General features: G+C 47.0%; 1 long non-coding RNA gene across 1 annotated transcript; it reads right to left on the reverse strand.

The window, feature by feature from the left end:
- Window positions 1-4,606: 4,606 nt before the first annotated feature.
- LOC115078596 lies at window positions 4,607-6,415 on the reverse strand. Its single transcript, XR_003853126.1, has 3 exons — window positions 6,285-6,415; window positions 5,396-5,476; window positions 4,607-4,777 (listed from the first exon to the last, which is right to left on the reverse strand). It is a non-coding gene; the product is annotated as an uncharacterized LOC115078596 (long non-coding RNA).
- Window positions 6,416-9,507: the final 3,092 nt, after the last annotated feature.

A 9,507-nucleotide genomic window follows, 5' to 3' on the forward strand; every position in this document is an offset into this window, starting at 1 on the left:
ACTACGCCATTGGTAATGATTTCTTTTATGCGATTTACAGCCCTGTTCAGAAAACAAAACCACAATGCAATTTCTATCAAAAACAATTAGCAAATAATGGAGAAATTACTTACCTGATAATTTTGTTTTCCTTAGGGTAGCCAGATGGACTCAGGACCAATGAGTTTATCCTCCCCTGCCAGCAGATGGAGACTGAGTCAAGTTTCAAAGCTGAGGTCACCCTAGACACAACCCTGTAGTGACCTCAGCCCTTCAGTATTCTCTTCAAAAGCCACTGTGGGCATACTATCGATACACTTGAATAAAACAGATAACCCATAACTGTACTCAACCAAACACTGAACCCCAGTAAGATTATAGATGCCCTAATCTAGGGACTGGATGATGGCTTACCTGTAATCTCTTGGATTTAATATCAGGTAAGTAATTTCTTCATTTCCTAGCATGTAGTCAGATGGACTCAGGACCAATGAGATGTACAAAAGCTACTCCTGATCAGGGCAGGAGGCTGCCTGCGGTCCAGCCAACAACGTCCATGCAAAGGCTGTGTTCTCTCAGGCCTGCACATTCAGGAAATAAAACCTGGAAAGGTGTGCAAGGAGGAGCATGTCACCGCTCAGTCAGGTATCAACAGGACACAGCAGTCTGCCCATGAGACTGTCTGAGCCTTAGTGGAATGAACTCTCATCTGAGAAGGTAATGGCTTTCCAGCCTCCACACAGGCTCCCGTGACCACCTCCTTAATCCAGCAAGCTATGGTAGCTCATGAACTGGTTTGCCCTGTTTCCTTCCACCGTGAAGGACAAACAGGTGGTTCAACTTTTGGATCGGTTCTGAAACTTCCAGATACTGCACCACAAGTCTACTGACATTCAAATGACTGAGAAGGCGGTATTCCGCCCATTCCATAAGGAGGTCTTATCTCCTGAGACACCCGCTGGCTCTTGGTTCCTCCCTGGTGGTTGATGTAGGCTACCGTCGTTGCATGTCTGACATTATGTGGACTGCTTGGCCCTGGAGTCTGTGGCTGAACTGCAAGCACGCCAGCCTCACTGCCCGGGCTTCTGAGCGATTGATGTTCCAGAGGGCTTCTTCCGCCATCCGATCACCCTGGGCCGTGAGTTCCTGACAGTGAGCTCCACAGCCCTGGACACTCGCATCCATTGTAAGAACCAGCCAGTTCGGGGAGGGGAGGGGAGGAGGGAGGAGGGGAGGAGGGGAGGAGGAGGCAGGGACCCCCCCCGGGTCAGAAGAGCTCCTGCAGCCACCTCTTGAGGTAGTGCAGACTCCAAATCGAATAGTCTTGAGACTGCAGGTTTCAACGTGATAGCAGGGAGCATTGAAATGGTCACATGTGGCCCTTGCCTACGGCACTACTTCCAAGTTTACCGCCATCAAACCAAAATCTTGGAGATACAATAAACCTGACTGTGTGGAGCTGTTTATCAACTGACACACATGGGACATCAACTTCAATATCTGTGTGGTCGGTCGGAAGACCTTGACCTGCCTGGTGTTGAACTGGATTCCCAGATACTCCAATGGCTGGGAAGGCTTGAGACTTCTTGTCCAGGTTTACTACCCAACTGAGTTCCTGAAGCAAGGAGGTCACCTGGAGACTTTCTTCCACTGACTTGGCCTGGATCAACCAGTCGTCCATGTACGGATGTGCAAGGATTCTCTCTCAACGCTGCTGCCACGACCACCAAAATCTTGGAAAATGTTCTTGGGGTGGTGGCTAGGCCAAAGGGCAGTGCCTGGAACTGATAATGGTGACCCAGTACAGCAAAGCATAGGAAGCATTGGCGTTCTTGATGGATGGAATATGTAGGTAAGCCTCGGATAGGTCCAGAGAGGTTAGGGACTCTCCCAGTTGTACGGCCTTAATCCGGAGTGTAAGGTTTCCATGCGGAAATGACACTCTTGAGGTCCAGGGTGGGGCGAAAGAACCTTCTTTCTTGGGTATGATGAAATAGATGGACCACCCCCCTGTATTTTCCTGGGGTGTAGGTACTGGGATTACAGCCCTCATCCTGAGAAGCCTTAAAAGAGTAATCTCCACGGACTGCTTTTTGTGTTGGGAGTGGCAAGGAGACATCATGATGAATCCTGAGAAGTGCTGCGAAATTCCAGCGCATTTCCTTCTTGTATGACTTCTAGTACCCACTTGCCCGAAGTGATCTCAACCCACCTTTGGTAAAAGAGAGACAGTCGACCCATCTCCTTGTTCTGAAGATGGGTCCGTAAAATTTCATTGGGAGATTCAGGATGATCCTGAAAACAAACCTGCCCCTCTCTTGGGCTGTTGACTATGATAGGCTTGAGTTCTCCCAAAGGGCTGAGACCTCTGAAATGTCGAGTTTTTGTAGGGGTGGAAACATTGAGAGTCCCTGGACCGGCCCCTCATAGGCAAGGGGCTCTGCAACTGCTTCCTCTTATCTTCCGGTAGCCGGGGGAATGGAAATTCGCCCCATTTACTGGCCAGTTTTTCCAATTAATTTCCAAATAGGTGTGGATCCTTTATACAGCATCTTTGTAAGGTTGGCCTTGGAAGTTGCGTCGGCTGACCAATTCCGCAGCATAGCTGTCATCTGGCTGCTGCCACTGAGGCCACTCCTCTGGCTGAAGTACAGACTAAATCCGAGACCACGTATGTTAAAAAGGTGGCGACGAGTTTCATAGTTACTCTGGGTTCACCCCCGAGTCATCCACCTGAGAGAGAAGTAGGCACGAACACGCTACCAGGGCATAACAAGCAACCTGCAAGGTCATTGCTACTGCTTGTTTAAGGATTGACTCCAACCATCTATGGTACGCATCCTTTAAGGCCACTCCTCCCTCCACTGGGATAGTTTTTCGCTTTCAGCCAGCGCAGACCAGTGCATCGACTTTAGGGAAAAATATTCTCTCGGGTACAGAGCTTTTAATGCCCGGCCCCCTTTAAAACTTGCTTCTGGGGCATCCCATTCTAGGTCAATCAACTCCTGGGATGGCTTCCAGTACTGGGAGGTAGCAAGAGGCTTTGTGCAAGGAAATCAGAATGGGATTCTTCTTTGGTTCCGTCAGATTCTGCTCCAGGAAGTCCCAGAGTTTCAGATTCTGGGAAACCAAGGCCAGCAATTCATCTCTATGAAAGAACCGTAACATGATTCGATGCGGTTCTAATCCCGGGGGAATTTCCCCCTTCTTCAAAGGGATCTTACTCTTCCTCTGTGCCATCAGGGTCCCCACAAGGGATACCCCTGGTCAGGCGGGTCATGACTCGAGGTCTGGCAACAGGAATAGGAGAGGGAGAAGGGGCCGGCTGGGGTTCCATGCGGATAACTGCAAGCAAGGAAGAAGGCTGCACCTGTACAAAGGCCTGTAGACCCTGGAAAAGCTGCCGGGTCCACGTCTAGCCCGGGGGGGAACTGGGTGGGCCCAGCTGATGGAAGACCCAGCCCAGGGGTTACTCAGATCCAGTTAAGGCTGCCAATCCATCATCTGAATGGGAGGAGCAGGGCTCAGCAGAGTCCATGGAGGCCAAATCCCCTTGGGCTGCCTCACAGTGCTGACACAAGTTGGAATCCAGGTCAGGCTGAGAAGCCCTAATATGACAAGAAGTGCAGACAGCAAGGCGCTTATGTTTCTTGGCTGCCGGCACCATTGGCGGTGGTAACTGTGCATCCGATCGGCTCGCGCTTAAAAATTTATGCGCACAAATTTTGAGTGCCTAGGTTGGACACGGTGAGGCACACACACAGCCTGTGCGCCCGGCTTTTCTTGTATCCTGCGCTTACCTTATTGTGCGCGTACGTGCATGCCCTATGCACGTGCGCAGAGCCGACACACTGCACTAACCGACGTCCTATGGCGGGCAATACGAGACGCACGAAGACACATGCAAGATGGCGCCACCGCAGCCTACCATGTGGTCTGCTGGCCAAGCTTAAAGCGGGTCTAGTCCACCGGGGGGGGGGGGGGGGGGGCACTCAACCCGCTCGTAAGCTCATTTCCCTATGCCCCAATGGGATTGGGAACATCGTCAGTGCAGCGAGCTAAGCACAGAGACTGGAGGAAGTCTCTGTGCGAAACCCCTCTTCTCTGAAGGTAAATCTTCTTCCTTTTTTTTTTTTAAACTTACCTGGTCTCAGCGCTTACTGGCTGAGTACAGAGACAGCCTCTGGCTGCGGAAGGAGAGGGCTTTGTCCATCGGCTTCCTTCACCCGCAGCCTTTCAGCTGCTTAAGCAGCAAAGTCCATGCCGGGAACCGGCTACCGGACCAAGGCACAGCTCTGAGGGATCTCTGAACTCAGGAATTCTCAACTCGGGGAGGGACCTTTAGGTATCACCGCAGGAGAGCGGGGCTCAATCTTTTCTCCAATTTAAAAGTAGAATTTCTTCTTCCAAAAGGTACAGCGATCCCATAGGGGGTGTTATCCAGGGTGACGTCAGCTTTGAAATCTGACTCCGTCTCCATCTGCTGGCAGGGGAGCCCACCCATTGGTCCTGAGTCCATCTGCCTACACGCTAGGAAAACATAATTAACAACCAGACTGAGAACATTACCAGCAGGACACATTCTGTCACCATCACGCAAGTAACCAAGGCAGCGCTTTTGCCATGGCCTGCGAGTGGCACTTCTGCACTCTGTTCATTAATGGAAGCTCTCAAGACAGCTCAAACCTGTTTACCTGGAACCTAGAGATGTGACAAGAAAGCAAAATGGACTGGAGATTACTTACTGTCAACTAGATCTCGGGACTGGCCTTGAATGTGCAGATAAAGTGGGCGATCCCTATTGGAGACAAAAACCATACAATAAGTAGCTACTCATCTTAAGCATCGCTCACCAACTGTGCTTTGTAATAACACCACTTATTTTATTGTGCCTTGTGCATGGGAAAACAACCTTCCACTGCAAACAGTGGATAATGGAAATTAATTCTGGATTCCAAGCAACAAATCAAACTAACCAAAGCCACACACAAAAAGCCATGGAAGTGTAACAAACAATTGTTGGGAAGAGACTTCTTATGGTTATAAGATGTTGCTTTTTACAATCTCGTCTCCTTAAAGCATCAGAGCCTCACACTGCAAAAAAATGCTCTGCCAATCAGTTACTGAATTGTCTGATTTGCCATTTTTTTTTTTAATCCTTTGTACAGTTCTGAGCTGGAAGTAGGAAAAATTGGTCTACCCTATGGCACAGGTCAGGAGAAATACACCACTTGCCTTAAAAATAATAATAGTCAGCAGCAGCTACACATGAACAGAAAGCCCACAAGGTGCTTTGTATTAAGTTAGGCAAATGCATCAAAAGATGTCAGTTATAGGGGAAAATGAGGATACTATCCCTGGAAACACCAAAAATGTATGCATCCAGTATTCTTCAGGAAAGCACAAGTCTACAAACCCGGGTCCAATTTTGGCTTTTCTCCTCTGTAGTCATAAATCTCCCTCGAGTCGACACAGCTGCTCCACTCAGTCGACTAATCTGTGAACCGCAGGACAGAGAGTCAAATATGACACCCAGCACTAGAGAGCGTACGAACAGAGATCGAATAACCAGCCATATCTCAAAATGTTTCTGAAAAACATCACATGCTCTTATTTACTTGTCAAACGCTACAAAAACAAAATGCTTAATGAGCCCCACAATCCAATACATTGCAAATCAAACAAACGGGACAAATTCTTTATAAAAAGTACATTCAATGTGCTATCATACAGGTAGTGCTGAATGATCGACATAAGAAAACCACAGCATACAGGCACGTGGATGTAATCATTCATCCGCAAAAGTTCTTTAATTCTGAATTTTTGGAACAGTGTGCTTTTATGCTAAGTGTTCGATTCCATCGTGTTTTCCCTTTGGGGCTTCCATCGAGACTGGATTCTGGGAAGCGCTCTCAATAAGTCAAGTCTGCAATTATTGTTCATTTTATTTGTACCATTGAACTGAGCACTGAGCAAATGCACAAATTGTTTCACAAATTCAAACGTTTAAAGATAAGACATTTTGTAGGTGAAGGATTCTCTCTCTGTACAGTGAACTCTGTGCCTATGCACTATGATTTTCCTATAGCGAACAATTAACACATTAAAACTGTTTACTTGAACATTTATTAAAAGCAGGTAATAGCCAGGCAGATCTCTCATACAGTAGCATAAAGTACAAAAAAAAAGGGGAGGGAAGGGTGATTAATGAAATGGTTATTCCACCTCTCTCAGCTGCTTGGTCAGTCATAATGCAATTCCTTTCCCCTTCCTAAAGCTGAGGGGTGAAGGCTTCCTGTGCTCACCTCATCCTGGGTCTGCCCTCTTGTTAACATGTTTCTACAGGTCAGAGGAACATCGTTGATCTCCACTTCTGCCACCACCAGGTCATCTTTGCTTTTGTTCACAGGTACTCCTTTCCATGGTACCTGCAACTGCAGAGGAAAGCCCGAATCAGAGACATGCTGCAGTGCTTTCATTTAATACAAATAATTTTGAAAACTTTTGTAATTCCACACATGTAGCTCTTTAAAGCCTCCAGTTTTAAGCTTTACTCCTCCAGCACAAGAAAGGAACACAAAATAATACACTAAACTAGAATTTCATCCATCTGAAGAAGAAATGCAAAAGATATTTTATCTGTTAGAAAATGAGTTTTACTTTGGGGCTAACTAAAGCAAGAGAACGTTCTGAAAAACTTTTAACTCACAAATTCCAGAAATGGAAACAATGGAAATGCAGCCTGGATGCAAACTTAGTACACTAAATGTACCTAGCCAATATTATGTAAATTATAATAAATACTAATGCCCGGTGACACCACAAGAGCAAATGCAGGGTCCGGAAATTTTAACCATAAATGCTTAACAATAGCTACCATGCAGCCTCAGTACTGGTAAGAGCCTCCTGACTGAATAATCAGTGCTATTTCTAAATATTCAGTTATCTATTTTTGTAGCATAGCTATCTAAAAACTTACCTTGTCGGCGTGTTCTGGGCAGGCTTTAGTTTTCCCTTTGCTATTAACATGGCATAATTTTAGCTGCCACAGCTGCAGCAGCATCCAGTGCCCCTGAGGGCGCTGTGACACCCTCAACCCCCAGCAATTGCCCATCAATGCATCTCCATAGCCTAGAAAAGGCCCAAGCAGCGCAGGATCCCCCCCTGCCACAGGGAGAGAACAGAGATGGAGGTGGGCCAGGCTGGTCCCACTTGCTGCGCCGCCTGCAAAAAAAAATAATAATAATATAAATCCTAAGATAATAACTATCAAAAACAGCCTAGGTTATTTGGTAGCATTCTCTTGCTGTGCTCTCAGTGCATTTCTACATATCCTACTATAAAATGTTAGAGTTGGTAGATTACATCCAGTAAAAAGCAGCTTTACTTCTCATTTCAACACTAAAGAAACATTTAACACATATCTGTAAACACAGCAATCCTGGTTGACACTTTAGAGGTAACAAGGAAGTAAGGAGAGAAAAAAAAAAACCCTGAAGAAAAAGGAGCGTAAAGTCAGCAAAATGGCCTCGTGAGGGGAGGGATCTGGACCACCATATTTACACCCCACAGATCAACTTGGAGCGAGCACTGACAGGTAGCTCGTCCACCTCAACCGAGCAGGGAGGAACCAATCCCCTGGGAGGAAGACTCAGCTAAAAAGTAACAAAAGTAACAAAAAAAAAGAGACTGCAGGTATATGAACTGCCTACAAAAGTAAGCTCATGGCCCCTCCCAACAAATCATCAGTTCACAACTCCATCCACAAGCGAGCATTTTCAACAGCAGGTCCCCTACATTGGAATTCGCTTCCTCAAGACTTACGCCAGGAACAATGCCATTTAACCTTCAGAAAAAAACTTAAAACCTGGCTGTTCACACAAGCCTATCGTTGAAGGATTCCATATTAACCAACTCTCTCTCACTCTCCAACCACCCTTCTCACTCCCCCGCACTCCCAACCTTTTTCCCTTTTCCACTCGCAACCTCTACCCACCCTTTTCCCCTCACCCCCCAGCCACTCCTCCCATTTGACATACCATGTATATTCCAGCTGTATATATTCCATATATATATATTTCCATGTATATTTCCGCTGATTATAATCCATGTTTCTGTATTATTAATTTATTGTTTTATGTTAATTTATAGTTTGTAATTTTAACTTATTGTTCAATTACTTAATTCTGTCCTATCTTCCGACATCCATGTTTTTACTCTCCCTGTTTTAATGTAACTTCTCTTTTCCACTTATACGTTAATTGGTTTTTCCCCTTGTTCTAATGTAAACCGGTACGATAAGACCTGGTCTTGAGTGTCGGTATAGTAAAAGAAGTTAAATAAATATGCACCAGTTACCATCTGCTGGAGACAGAGAAATACTGAGCTTCTGCAGGTGGCACCAGGGCTTATCAAGCAGTGTCAGAGAGGCTTTTCTCTGTCTCCAATCTGCTGGTACAGATGAATAAACCCAGGAGTCTGGACTGATCCGGGTACATACAGGGAACTTTAAATACTACATGAAACTTGAAATAACCCTAAAGGGGCACTCTCCTGTCTCAGAGGGAACACAGATAACTATTCTACAGTGGGCTGAATCAGCTCTCCCCTCCCATCCTCAACAATTCATTTGCCAGATACAAGACAGACAGAATTCAGCAAAGCTGCTACATGTGTGTGTAAATCTTCTTGTCCTCAGTGCAAAGGGTGTAAAATAAATAAATAAATTTGTTTTTTTTTTTCATGTCCATATACATAGATATATAACCTACTGGATGGAGCCACACTGATAACCGGGACGGGATTGGTTAGAGCAGAGGGGCTGAGAACCAGGGAAGGCCAGGGTTCAAAGCCCACTGCTGCTGTTTGTGTCCTTGGACAAGTAACTTCACTCCTCCTTACCTCAATACAAATGTCGATTGTGTACTGGGAGATACATACAGAACCTGGATGCAATCTGCTTTGAAGTAGCTGCCCGGTCATGAAAGATGAAAATAATATTTCTAAGCATTTGCTATTCTGCTCCCCTAAGGGACGGCTCAAGAAGAACAGCAAGGCCGCTTATATATTCCCATTTAAGAGTGTGCAGGAGGAGCTCTTATATCCACAAGACCGCCTCATGCTCTGGGGCAGGCGCCTTCCCATTGGCCGACGGCCCCGTTCGAACATGACGTCATGAAAAAGAGCCACCGAAAGGGGAACCGTGTCGGTACCTGGAAAGGGGGCGCAGTGACCTCACGCACCCGGGAGCAAAGGTCCTCCGAGGACATCTTCCCTCTCGGAGAGCTGAGCGGCCGGGCACGGTCTTGCCGCCGCCACTTCCTCCAGCCCCAGCCCTCCGCCTCCCACCAGCTCGTTCTCCCCCGCCCAAATCGCTGTCCCCACTTCCACTTTACTGTTACCGCCGCAGCAGTCGCCAGGCCTCACCCGCCGCCCGCGCGAGCGCTCCCCGCAGACATGGCGACCACAACCACCACTCGCAGCACCTCCGGCCTCCAGTAGACGCCGCCGCCACGTCACGTAAAGACG

The sequence above is a fragment of the Rhinatrema bivittatum genome, chromosome 16 (genome assembly GCF_901001135.1).
Source record: "Rhinatrema bivittatum chromosome 16, aRhiBiv1.1, whole genome shotgun sequence".
Classification (NCBI taxonomy): domain Eukaryota; kingdom Metazoa; phylum Chordata; class Amphibia; order Gymnophiona; family Rhinatrematidae; genus Rhinatrema; species Rhinatrema bivittatum.